Consider the following 14,526-nt stretch of genomic DNA (forward strand, 5'->3'; position numbering starts at 1 on the left):
GATGAAATCACAGGACAGAAAAGAAAATAAATGTAAAGATACTGATAGACAAAAAACCCAAAAAAACCCCACAAATTTGTAAGTCCTCCTGTTTTTTGCAGCAACAGAGGAATTAAGATCTTGTATTTTCTTGACATAGGTAAAAAGACCTGAGTCTTGAACTGAACTTCCTTTTCGTATAATAATCAGTATTATGGAGTTTCAAACATATTTTTATAGCACTCTGTTTCCAACTGTACAAAAATCCTGACTCTAAATGACTTAATGAAGCAATCCGATGATACTGATGACACTTACCTCTGCAGACACATATCAAGAAGTTTTTGTTCACATTTTTTATTTGATCATTCCTTGAAAATAATTCAAATAAATTAAGATGGACATATCTACTGATTTTCTTTTCCTGTTCTTGTAATGATGCTATTACGGATCAATTCTCCAATTCAGACCTATTACAAATGCCAGTGTACATTTATGAGATGTTGTGACAGAGAGGTGTTAAAAATCAAGAAGGCACAGCACCAAGATTACAGTCAAAAGAAAAAGTGTTTTATTTCCTACATTCTGTATAATTTGCTGTTCATGGTTACATCCTCATATGAGAGAAGATATGGAGAGATTGCTTTTCATGGCTAAAAATGTCATTTTTTGCCATTGAGAAGTTTTATATAGCTCAGTATGTTTCTAACTAAAAATTCTAAGTTAGCTCCTGTCTTTGAAAAATGTTTTGAAATATCTGCCAAAGTTTCAGAGTTTTCTCTTGAAAAACTATCATCATAATCACATTATTTTTTTCCAATAATTTTCACATTTCAAAAGAACTCAAAAACTAGAAGAAATTGGAACTTTTTTCATCATTAGAAAAAGAGTTTTCCTAATTTGATATTTCTTTTCTAAACACAGTAGTAACTTTGATCATGCAGAAAAAATCTATGACATGGTTATTCCTTTGTTACCTTTTCCATTGCAGTCTAGAATGGCAATTAATTATTGAATACTTATGTATATACACCTATTCTCACTGCCCAAAAAGTTTTATAGCACTATGACATATAAAATCATATAAAATATAGTGACCAATCATTTGTAATTTGGTAAATTTAAAAATGTGAATAATACTTGTTTCCATTTTTATCACTTTCCATGAAAGCGTAAGTCTCAATCTGATGGTTATGTGATTTAATATTATTTCAAGATCTTATCAAAATATCATATCTTTTTCCTTAGAAAAGGTTAATAATCTATATTAAAATTTTTGAATGTGTCATTTGTATGCATTTCAGTGGGATTTAAGCATCATATGTGAATTAATAATGTACATAATTGTCTGGATTTTAATTCAAGGTTCATTAAATTGTCTCATGAAAATTCAGTGGGATTTAATTTTACGCAGATATCAGAAGAACAGTTGCTGCAACTATAATTTAAGCTCTCAACTTTATGGAATTTACAGCACTGGGTAAGGCACTAAAGATGAGATTCTGTCTCACAGACTTCACTTTCTGTCCTATGGCAAGAATAGTCATAGTCCTTTAGAGTTCATATTTTATATCCTTTAAAATATTCTAGAGTAAAACCTAGTTCTCTTAAACATGTACACTTCCATCATAGAGCATTCTTTATTAAGAGAAAATCATCATAAGCTCTTTCTTACTTTTGCTCAGAAACTGTACCACAATCAGCTGTTCCTGATGGATAGGAGAGGGATTCATTAAACTCTTATCTGGAGATGTGCTACAATGCACTGATAACCGAGAGGTCTTGGGAGGCATTAGGAAAATTTAAAATGGGGTTTGTTTCCAGCTTTTTACCCTTTTTATTATAGATATAATGATTTTCCTTTGTCAACAGGGATTAAAAATATGAAAGTGTTCCCAGGGCTCCAGACAACTCCTTGACAATAGACAGAAATGAATAGTAGAGAAAAATACACGCAAATTTATTTTCCACTAAATACCCTCTTCCCATGGATATAGTCAGATTACTACTAAATTTTAACATTTGGAACCGAAAGCAGGATTAAGACTACTGGTCTTCCATTTATTCTGCTTGGACAGAGTGTCGACTTATCTCTGTGGATGATGTGCATTATAAATTCCATCACTGGGCCTTATTTATCCTATCTAGCTGCAAGAGTTGCCCTGAGAATGTTTTGTGGTCTGTGGAGAAAAAGAGACATGCATATAACGATTTTTTGGCCCACCTACAATCTTAACCATATTTCAGATGTGTCTATTTTGCATGTTTGATTATAGAACGGATTTAAGGGGATGTGAACGGGAATGCTGACTTTTGAATTTACTAGAAGCAAGTGTGTGAAAAAACCTCACACCCTTCCATAAACAGAATGGGACACTTTTATGGCACTAGGGATTCTTCCTCATCTCCATAAAAATTATAATTAAGAAAGATGCTTTTAATAGCAATAAAACCTTCTGAGAACAATAGGAGGCTGTAGTTCACATACCAAAATGGTATTTGCACATAGTTAACTAGATTTATATGGACTTTACTTGACTAAATCATGGCTTATATCTGAACATATTTAGAGGATATTTTCTTCAATTTATTTCCCTTCCCTTTTTCGTTTCTTTCCTTTCCCTTTTTCTGTTTCTTATATTTCCTTTTCCAGTTTTTTCTCCCTTTTCTCCCTTTTAATATATATATATATATATATATATATATATATATATATATATAAATTTAGCCCTTTTTTCCCCTTTATTTGTAGTAAGCAACTTCAGTGAAATGCATGGAATATCATGCATTCATGTATGTATCAGAGAGAATCAGAATCTTTTCCCATAAAAGGCCTCATATAATTCCCCACATACTTCAAATTACATGCAAGAAATAATTTTTTAGGTGTTTCAGGCTTGGCTAGTTGATCATATAATTGGCACACTTATAGATTTTGTTGGTGCTCCCCAGAAAAATTTGTATGGGTAAGAGTTTACTTATGGAACCTTACATTATTTTATTGGTCACACAATTCTCCTACTGTGGCATTGAAACAGCATCTGTAGTAAGCTCGTAAAACTCTTTCAGATAATTGATGAAGTATAGATATTACCCTGAATCTGATTTATTTTTATTTTGCCAAGTCATATACATTGCTTAAGAATTGTCTGTTCAAAAACAGTGTTCTGTAATACTAGGTGAGGTAAGAAATTAAGTCAAGCAAGTCTCACAAATGTTTAACAAGCAGTGACTAAGTAGTTTGTGAGCAGCTATGAGATAAATAGTAAATATTTGATACTTAAGATGCAGGAGGAAAAAGAAAAGTTCATCTCACATTTTCCTTTATTTCAATTCACCTTTTACACAGGCATTACCATTATTTCTTCCAGATGACTCTGACAATTCTGAGATACCATTTAGTAAAAGTCCACAGAACTGTTTCTGGATCTAGGATTCATAGAATCATTAAGGTAAGAAGAGATATCTAAGATCATTAAGTCCAACGTGTGGAACATCTAAAAATGTTCTCTGTTGAAACTATGCAAATAAGATGATACACCATGGATGAGATAAGTATTGTCCCCAAGTGGCAAAGTTCATAATTTTTTTTAAAAAATGCTATAACTTGAGAGCTGAACCATAGTTTGAAATCTTTGTTTTAAAACAGAAGACTGTCCATCATAATCAGGCTGCTACCAATAATCTGAGATTCTAACAAATTTTATAGGAACATGTGGAGTCAGATATACCACACAATGCTTCTCGTTAATAGAAAATGGATGTGAAAGGGAGAGAGCCAAGATCTTTTTTATGTAGATCTTTGTATCAATTCTACATTGGTGTTGAAACCTAACAAAGGTGCTTAGGATGAAGAGAGATCTACCTTTTTTTTTTTTTTTTTTTTTTTTTAATTTGCAGTGTCAGTTGATCTTTTGAGTAAATTACACAAGGCTTATGCATGCATGTGGTATGAATATGTGTTTTATTTGGCAAAAGATTTTTCTGGTTCTGGGAGATGAATTCACAGAGAATGGAGGTACAGTTTTCTATATATGCCATAATGTTTTATGGATTTTCTGATATCAAAAACAAAAGACAGGAAAAATCTCTGAAAAGAAGGTAAACATATTTTTATCAATATTTCCATCAATATTGATATTTTATCAATATTTCATCCTAAAAAAATCTTGACTCCAGTTTAATTGAAACTACATTGTAAAGCTTTTCAAGAAGAACAATATTGTAAATTAATAGAGAATTTTTCTTCTTCCAATTAACACCAAGTAAAATATATCATGCTATTTCTAAAATCATATTTTAGTAAAAAATAAATCATACCAGCAACATTGTTTATCTTACCTGAATTTTCCACTTTGTTGACCCATACTACTAATAATACACAATAATAAAATTACTAAGTCAGCTAGGGATCAAATTTTATACTTTAAAAATACTGGCATTATATCTAATACTCATTTACAACACATGATAAAAGAATCTGAAATTAAATACAGAATTTAAGGAAAATATAGCTTAATAAAGATGAAAACATGAAGTGTTTGGGAGTATCATTTATCAGGCAATGAATTCCATCTTGCTTCAGAGATTGTACATTTTGCTGTGACCTTCATTTGCTATTTCCACATTGTGCTAAAATTACCTTTGGGCTTTGGTACAAAAAATTTGTAGTGTAAGTTTGGCACCAAATAAAAAGGCTGAGAAAAGGTGATGGAACAATCAAGAGTCATTAATGATGAATGACTAGTGGCCCTGAATATATGGGTTTTCAACCGGGCTGTTGACTTTGACTGATATTGAGTATAAAAGTCAGGGGTTGAAGTGGAGCCTTTGATTTCCCCAGTGCAAACATTTAAGGATATTGCTTTCTAAACAAGGGATGGATCACTATGACATGGAGGGAAAAGAGATCAAGATTCTGAAGAGCAATCAGCTCTGCTTTAAATTTAGACTTTTTCCTTGGGCCTTAACGTCTCCAGTACCATAAAAGGTGAAAGCCTGAGAGATTAGGAGATGCTTTTACAGTCTCTCCATTAATCCTACACAAGACTTTAAGTAGAACTGAAATCTTGGGGGAAAAAAAAATCTGAGCTGTGGAAGGCTCAGGAGGGCTGTGAGACCCCTCCTGAGGTTTAAGATTGCTACAAATTTAAAGGACTTACACCTTCTGAGGTGTTCTGAGGAACAGGAGAGAAGCTGACAAACTGACAAACACAAACTCAAAACTGAAGAAAACCAGGAGAGGAAGATAGTGATGCCATCAGCAATTAATCTTGTCTTACCAGGAATTTGGGTTGTTTACCATGGAGGCTTTAGCCTCCAAATTTAGCCATGGAGGCTTCTCTCCTTTGCTTTTCTCAGAAAGACTGCTCAGGGATTCTTCATCAGTGGGGAAGACTAAAAACAATATCAGAAAAAGACTAAAAAGGAAGTCAGAAAAGTGGACCAGCTATAAAATAGCACAGACTGTATATTTTTAATTGTAATATATTTCTCTCTGTTTTTTAAAATTATTTCAATGGAGGATTATGTATTTCTGATGTATAAGTTTTCATTTTAACTGAAATACCTTAATTTTCAATTCAGTTGGATTAGCAATAAATTATTGTATCCATAAATTGCATTTCATTTTTGCCCATTACAAATTTTATCTTAACAACTCAAGAAAGTGTAACTTGATTCTAAGGCAGTATCTCAGAACAGATTTATTTCTATGGTTTTGTGTGTCTCATTCCACAGAATGTAGTATCATAAATTAATTTAATTGGGTGAGTTAAGACTTTTTTCATTAATGGTCTCAAATATGTTAAATATGCAAAGTATTTATGCTGACTTTATCAGATAGAAACAGAGTATTGCATCTTTTGATGTAACTCTTCCAATCAAAATCCAAGGGAGCACATAATAATAAAATCAGTATAATTTGCTCACTGCTGCCTCATTTTAATTCCTGGAGTGTTCCATGAAGCCTGTGAGATGCTTTAAAGCAGATAGAACACACCAATGCACTGAAAATGCTGAAATTATGGTAGAAGGAAAAAACCTAAGTGATGACAAAAGTGGAGCTTAATCTTCTTGATATTCTTCATTATTCAGGGATTCTTTTCAAAATCTGTTTGCAACTCAGGATTTCAAGAAATCACAGTTATGCAATTGGGCTGATGGTATAGTTTAGTTAATTAGCAGATTTTTTTCTTCGCTGTTTATCAGCTTGAACCCTCTTGATGTATATAATTATAATTAAACATCTTTCCTCAGAAAATATCAGGAAATAAGGTATCCAAATTTTTTGCCACATCAAAAAAACACCCTAAATGTATGAAAGCTTCTTTTGAGATGATTCCATCTCTTACTCAGATGGATTTGATACTTGTGATGGTTTTAGTTTACCATGTAAATTCAGAAATATTTAACCTATTATCCTTTAAAAAAAAACCCCCAAAAACCTGTTGTTTCTGAAACCACTGTTCAAAAACAGGAGGAAACACAGTTATTGAAATAAATGTCTAACCAAAGCAAATCTTATCTAACATGGAAACATTCTTAATGATGATTTGCTAATCCTTTCCAACAGGTGTTTGAAAAATATAAATAGCATAATAATACAACAGTGATATTAATTTTGTATGGGGTGACACAGCATGAATCTTACTCCCCATCTAAGTCCTAGGTCTTCTTGTAATCCATCAACCACTGCAGCATGAGAATTCTCCCAGGTTTATTTTCATACTAAACTATGTTTTTACCCAAACAATTTGCATTATACTGCTAGCAAGATGTCTTCTATGCTTTTTCTCCTATTTTGTATGTGTTATATTTTATATATTTATTTGAGAATATCTCTGTGTCTCAAAGAGGACAGAATTTAAATATTGAAGAAATAATTTTTCAGTATAGCTGGTGACTACTTCTAACTGACTTTTAAAAATATTTCTCACAATTTATAGAGTATGTAATTACCAAATTATTCATAAGTTTTTTAAAAATTCTTAAAAAATTCAGTTTACTGTAAGAAAATTCATGGTCTCATGTTTGATAAAATAAATTAAAGTAGAGAGAAATCACTTCTTATAGTACAGGTTTTATCAAGGTATCAAGGAATATATACTAGTAATCTGTTACCTTGATTTTTTAAAACAGCCACTAATCCGTAAGATGTCAGAAATTTTCTACTTACCAATAAAATAAAAGGTAAAAATTAAAAAAAAGAATCAGTGAATATCTCCTGAATTATAAAGGGTTTTTTTTTCACATTTAAGATCATGTAAATTGCAAAAGAAAAATGTTCATATATTGAAGTCAAAGGTAGACTCAAGTCTTTCAGTATACCTGTCAGAAGCTAAGAGTACTGAATTTATTATATATAATAGAAATATTGCTTCTCCCTGAAAAAAATAGTAATAAAATAGTTCTGCAATTTGCACATTAATATCTCTTTTTAAATAATGTTTCTGTATATACATCATCACTGCTTGTCCGTTTAGTTAAAAGTGTATCTCAAGCATGATGTGGCATTTAATTTTTCTCTTGCCTGATTTCCTGAGCATTTTTAGGAAATCATTATTAAAGGATTCTTCATTGAAGAGAGACTGAAATTTTATAATTAAATCTACTTGAATACTTTCTTCAGTCTTTTCCAGTACAAGTAAGTCTGGTGGTTTACAGTTTTGTCAAACAGTTTGTATTCGTTTCAGCTGAATGTGTAATCAGCAATGTTTACACAGATGCTCCGAGTACTACATGTTTATATTTTTTGAATAATAAATTAGTTTTTATTGAAAGATTGTATTTCTCCTATGCTTGTTAACTGACCAAATTTTCTTGCCAGTGTTTTCTTAAACATTTCTTACACATTCATTTGACTTTTAATTGACAATATAGTTTGAAAATATTTTGTTTTTTTCATATTCAGTCACTAAATATGATGGTGGTTTGGGTTTTTTTTTCAATATCTTTCTCATTAGGTCTTTCTCTGCTATTAAACAAAAGATATAAACAAGATGGAGGGGTACTTAAAAAATCATGGTACAAATCTTTTTACATCTATTAACCAGAAAGACTGGTTTTGAAGCAGAATTGTTGGGGGGGGGGCGGTGTGTGGAAAAAACAGCTATTGAGATTCAAAGGAGAAGTAGGACATGAGTTAACAATTAAGAAGCATGAAAAGTATGGAGTCCAGCTCTTGAATTTTACTCTCTGATTTTCTTTTATTTATCAGCACAGAAGCACCCAAGACTTTGGAGAATGTGAATAATATAATAGTTTCTAATGGAGCAAGGAGAACAAGACAACAAATATATAATTTTCAAGGACATTAAACAAGAAGGTGATTTATATTTAGACAGTTTATTTAAATTTTTTTAGCCAGAAGATTTGAGCTCCTTATTTACAGAATTATCCCATCCTACCTTATTATTTTTGTGTACAAATTAAACATAGCTTTAGGGATTAAGAGTTACTGATGTATTTTTTTGTTGTAAAATAAACACAAGAAAATAAATTTGTGAGACAGATTTACAAGAGTTCTATTTTAAGATATAAATAAATTGGGAGCTGTTTCACATGTTTATGCTTTTATTTTAATGACGAGAGTTGTTTTCACCTATTTAATAATGTGATTAGTGATCAAAATGCACTAATCACATTATTATCACTATTTGATCACTAATGCATTAGTGATCAAAATGCACTAATACAAAATTAGTAACATATTTTAATTGTAATTTTAGAGCTTAATCAGAACATTCATTTTCAAAACTTACTTATTCTGATGTAAAGAAGGGATTACAGAAACATGATCACTCCTTCAAGGTACTGCTATAGGGGTGAAATGCATTTGACATTAGAAATATACGGAGGATGAAACTGGAAAAAACACAGCTCTTCAGAGATCTAGTTGTTGCACAACATGCAAACAATGCTTTGAAAAGAATCAATGAAATAATATAACCACCAGAAGAACAAGATACATGATATAATAAAAGACATGAATCCAAGAAGTCATCGAAATTAAAAAATTCTCTTGCAGTGACTATGGTTTACAAGTTCTTTACCCTCATCATTTTGCATCAATACTTCTGGTAAGGGTGGTACCAGAGGGATGATTTAGAGTATAAAATAGTAATTTAGTTTTATTAATTTCAGCAGTAGCTCAGTGGGTCACCCTCTGTGCACATAAGAAATGCTCCATGCATATAATTTGTTTGTTGCTTTTCGGATCAAACTGTGTAATTGCACCCACACATGTAGAATTTCAAATACAATTAGAATGCAAAGACAAAGTGATGAAACTTCTACATATAGAATTTCAAGGTGTACAATGATGTTCTTACAAAAATAACTATGTAATGGGGAAGATAAATAAGACATGGTCCTATATATATTCTTTAGATACATTTTTTCAGGCTAATTATGAGTAATTTGTTATGAAAAATTATGTCATCTGGTACATAAAGAATAATTTGTGCTGTCATTTTGTTACTAAGAAAAAGTTCATTTCCGGGGGCTGTCAATCATGCCTTTTAGAATTTGATTGAAATGTAATTTTGAAAAAAAAAAGAGACACTTTTTAGAACATTTTAATATGAAATCACTCAATTCTTCCTTAATTTGCAAGAATAGGTGATTGCTTCCTTTTGCATACTTTTCGTAAAGAAGTACATAATGCATAAAACATAAAAATGATTAAATCTGATCATTTTACACTCAGAGAAATAGATCATAATTTTATGTTTCAATATGGGAAAGTGCTACAATATTCTACAGTTTTTGTTCTAAAGTGTATAGACTAATGTCTACAGGTTAGATTCCGCAGTGTAACTGTCTGAAGATTTTGGAAGAAAACAAAGTAGATCTCTTCTACCTAAAGAAGGGTCACTTACATCTCTATCTAAATACGGAAAAGCTAAATATAAGTAGAAAGAAGAATGGAACAAACAGTATTGTGACTTGCCACACCTTCTTAAAGAGAATTTCAGGCTGCTTTTATTAACCTCCATGTCTACTTTAAGGCATAGATGCATTATCCTTTATTTGCACCTCATAAGGTGGAGGTTTGGGCACCACAACATGGAAGAGACATTCAGCTGTTAGAGAGCACCCAAAGGAGGGACAAGAGCATGGTGAACGATCTGGAGGGAAAGCCTTATGAGGAGTGGCTGAGGTCTGTTCAGCCTGGAGAAGAGTGAGGGGGGAACTCATTGCAGTCTACAACATCCTCTCAGGGAAATAGAGAGGCAGAGACTCTTCTCTGAGCAGTGAGAGGACTCAAGGAAATGGCATGAATCTGAGCCGGGGGAGGTTTAGGTTGGATATCAGTGCAAGGTTCTTCATCCAGAAGATGGCTGGCCACTGGAACACGTTCCCCAGGGAAGTGGTTACAACACCACAGGTTATCTGGTTGGTGTTGTAACAGACAGAGTTCAAGAAGTGTTTGGACAATGTTCTCAGGCACAAGGTATGACTCTTGAGATGTCCTGCCCAGGGCCAGGAATTGGACTTGATTCTATGTTTCTGTAATTCCCCCTTCCTCCTTCTTCCCCCTACTTCATATATTGAGCATGATGACATATGGCCTGGAATATCCCTCTGGTCAGTTTGGGTCACCTGTCCCAGCTGAATCTCTTGCCAATGTCCAGTGTACCCCTCAACTTCCTCACGAGAGTGGCAGTACAAACAGCAGAAAGGGTCTTGGTTCTGTGTAAGCCTGCTCAGCAATAACAACAACAAAAAAATCTCTCTGTATTATCAACACTGTTTTCAGCACAAATTGAAACACATGGCTCTATAGTAAACACTGTGAACCAGCCAAAACCAGCCCACAGGGGAAAGCTGGAAATTATCTTAATCACTGATGCCTCCTTGATACACTCATAGTTTTTGGACTGAGGCATTTTGTTCTATTCTTGGCTGACAGTATCACTATGCACATCATTATCCATCCACTAGGCCTGTCCCACACCTCAAAAACTTGACAGCCTTTGCATGCAATGAAGCCTCTGTTACATGCAAAATAATATTTTGGACTTTTGTTTACAGTTGTGCTAGGTATCTGTGTGATTCCTGAGTTACCAGTAGGTGGAAGGAATGCTCTTCATCTGCCACCAGTTGAGCACCTTTCACATCCATCCTGACTATTCGTAGATTCTTCTCTACAGTTTCAGGACATGCAGCATATGAGAATATCCTGGGAGATGTCTTCCTCTGCTACTGTGGAGGTTTTAATTTGCATGATAGGGTGTTGTTTTGGAGGGGGTGGGGAGTGGGACATTCCATTTTCATACTGAGTTGGGGGTACATATTGTTATCTGGTTCTATAAAGACACTTTGCTGTCTTCTTTTAGACCATTTGATATTTAGACCAGTTCTTTGAGTTTCTTGGGCTATTTTTTTTCCTTTCTTAGTTTGCTTGTAGTCCCCTTCTGGAAAGCAGGCATAAATTTCCTCAATTTATTTTGCCTACTTTCTTCAACTACAATCCTAAAGTTAATTTTGTGGTCGTTATTACATTATTATCCTACTATTATCGTTTGTACTCAATCCTGCGTGTTACTAACAGAGTCAGATCAGAATGCCATCTGCTCTCTGTGGGTTCCAAGACTAGTTCTAGATAGCAGCTTCTCTACATCTCTTGTTTCAAGGCATTAGTCCAGCCCATCTGGCTAGCTAGAACACTTAGTGCTACTGTTACTAAATTTGAAGCTTCCCTAATATAATTTAATATTTCCTGAGTCACCCTGCTTAGGGTGTTGATAGCTCAACCCTCATACTTTGGTTATGAATGCAACCCACAAAGATTCTGAAGAACTTCTTTTTCCCTTAATATCCTTCATATACAGTACTATTTCCTGCTCTGTAATCCCTAATGCATCACTCCTATAAGGTTGATAGGCTGGTAATATTATAGCACAATTATTATCTTCTTTTAGCAGGTTTAAGACATACCTGTTTTCTTACTGTAGTTACCCATCTTATATTTTTAGGATTTCAATTTCAGTGAAAAGAACTGATAAGACTTCTCTCTGTTCTGCCACTTAATATTGTTCATGCTAGTTGATGACATGGCAGACTAATTTTGCCTGTTTTATTTATTGTTATTTTGCTGTTTATTTCCCTTCTGACCTTTTCAGATTTGTATTGAATATTGTTCTTTTACTATCATTCAATCCATACACCTTGTTCCCTAAATTAAGGAGATTACTATTTTGCTACTGCAGCTGCTCCTACTTAAGTTTATAGATATAATTTGTAGATGAATTTGAAATAGAAAAATGTACATGGTACACTTGATTTATCCTTATAACAGAATTTTTCAGAAAAACCTTTATTTAGAAAGGCAATATTATGATCTATATTCTTCTTATATTGAACTGCTCTATTTGCATACTGTGGTATGAAACTGCAGTGGTTCATAAGACATTTGCAATACAATTGCAAATTTGAACCAATAAAAGAATAAATGTATTTTCCTCTGCACTCAATATGCACTCACACACAACCTTGTGCATACTTTCTCACAATTACAACGGCAATAAAATCAATTAATCGGAAAAAAAAAAGTCTTCCTTTTTTTTTTTTTTTTTTTTTTTTTTTTTTTTTTTTTTTTTTTTTTTTTTTTTTTTTTTTTTTTTTTTTCCAGAATTGTAGGGTTATTAACATTCAGTCAATTTAATACCATGACTGGCTAAAACTTCCTTTTTAATGACAGCAATAATACTAGAAGTCTGCTGATAAAAATTAAATTAGAAATTAAAGTCTCTATAAAAATAAGCATAAGAAGCATATAGTTTTAAGCTGATATGCCATGTGTAAAAAAAATTAAAATATTATTGAAGGGAATAGCTAAAAATTTGTTACTATTGTCTTCATAATATTGCATGGGAGAACTCTTTAGCTGACCAGAAATTTTTAGCAGTGAATGAGCATGCATAAAATAAAGCTAAATGAAAATACATAAAGACTCTTCAATGCATGGAAATGTAAATATTTTTATATACTGTACATGTACAGTAGTGCAATGAGAGAAGAATGTATTAGTTTTCTGTCACAATAGCTCATGATTTCATAGTTTCTCCATAATACAGAAAAAAAAATCTAAAAATTATTGTTAAATTAAATAAAATGCCTGTAACTTATAAGCAGACTCCTCCTCTCCATCAAGTAAATATTTCTTTTCCATCTAATAATAATTCATTCCAAAAAAAGTAGGATTTAAAAAAAAAAAATGTCCCTGTGAGAAATAAATGTTATTATGCTGGAATATTTTCTAACTCTTTCAGTTGACCAGAGCCCTTGTAGGGGAAATTGTTAAAGCAACGTCTTCATAATAAGACTCTTTTTTGATATAAATATTACAACATTTTTTTTGAGATTGTGTCTTATCTACAATAACATTTTTAGCATTATATTTTTACAACTTACATAGTTATATTATAATACTGAATAAATACCTTGTACTATTTTTTGTACTATTAAAAATAAATATTCTGGGTACTTGCTAACTAACAACGTGTATAAGATGTTATACACATTGAGAGACCCAGCCTCTCTTTTTATAATTCCTCAGCAGCAAATGTGTAAATCCTCTTGTCAAATAATAAAAGCAGCTCCTGCATTGAAAAGGAAGAAAACTTACTCTAAGTAAATATATATATAGAGAAATTTTCTCCAGAAATTAGATTGTAATAGATATTCTACACTCAGCCACAGAAAGGTTTGAATCAAATTAATATTAAACAATTTACTTTGCTAGCAAAGGTGGTGTTTCTGAACTCGAATTTCCCTGCTTTCCTAGAAATGTCAGTTAAGTTGTATTCCCACCAAGTTCAACATGCTTAATGAATTCCTTGGGGAAGCCAGAATATCTGTAGCACAATTAACTTCCCATTCTTATGTAAATGAGGAGTTTCAGTGTCCCTGATGGAAGCCTGCTTTTGGCTACAGTTAGCAAGTGTATGCCATTAAATGACACATGAAGCCTTGAGCTGAAATTTAGACTTCACTAATTTGTGCTGTGACATGTGCAAAGCTGCTTTAGAGGAATGTGAAACACAATTTTTTAAATGTACCTGATGAAATGGGGATTATTACCCCTGGCTAGACTGCAATCAGCAGTCTGATTACTTTTGTTTTTCCTCGATCTTCACAGAATAAGCACGCTGATACTCTCTTCACTTTTTTAATATTCTTTGTAATATTTTTGGTCGCATTTCTTTATTATAATTGAGATTATTGATTTAACATGAGAAAACTGCAATAGAGTGAGATCATATTTTAAATTGTATGTATGCATTTGTGTTCATGTAATTAAAGTTAATACTGAAAATTTTATACTGAATAGAGAAATAAACTCCAAGTCATGTAGATAGACTTGTAAAGGAAAATAAAATCACATGCACAAATTTAATCGCCTGAGTGAAATAGATCAGTGAGAAAACAATATCCAAAATGAAAAGAGAATGTTACTGAAGAGTTCAATCTTTATTGTTTCTAGTGAAGTCCTTTGAGATCTCGAGATGAAAGGCTTTCTATCTATGCAAAGTATTATTG

General features: G+C 32.4%; 1 long non-coding RNA gene across 1 annotated transcript in view; it reads left to right on the top strand.

Annotated features, from left to right (window-relative positions):
- Window positions 1-12,609, top strand: part of LOC136374311 (uncharacterized) — a 135,555-nt gene extending 122,946 nt beyond the window's left edge. The window contains exon 2 of the long non-coding RNA XR_010745873.1: window positions 12,538-12,609. This is a non-coding gene — a long non-coding RNA (uncharacterized lncRNA). The remainder of the gene's footprint in view (window positions 1-12,537) is intronic.
- Window positions 12,610-14,526: the final 1,917 nt, after the last annotated feature.

The sequence above is a fragment of the Sylvia atricapilla genome, chromosome 2 (assembly GCF_009819655.1).
Source record: "Sylvia atricapilla isolate bSylAtr1 chromosome 2, bSylAtr1.pri, whole genome shotgun sequence".
Classification (NCBI taxonomy): domain Eukaryota; kingdom Metazoa; phylum Chordata; class Aves; order Passeriformes; family Sylviidae; genus Sylvia; species Sylvia atricapilla.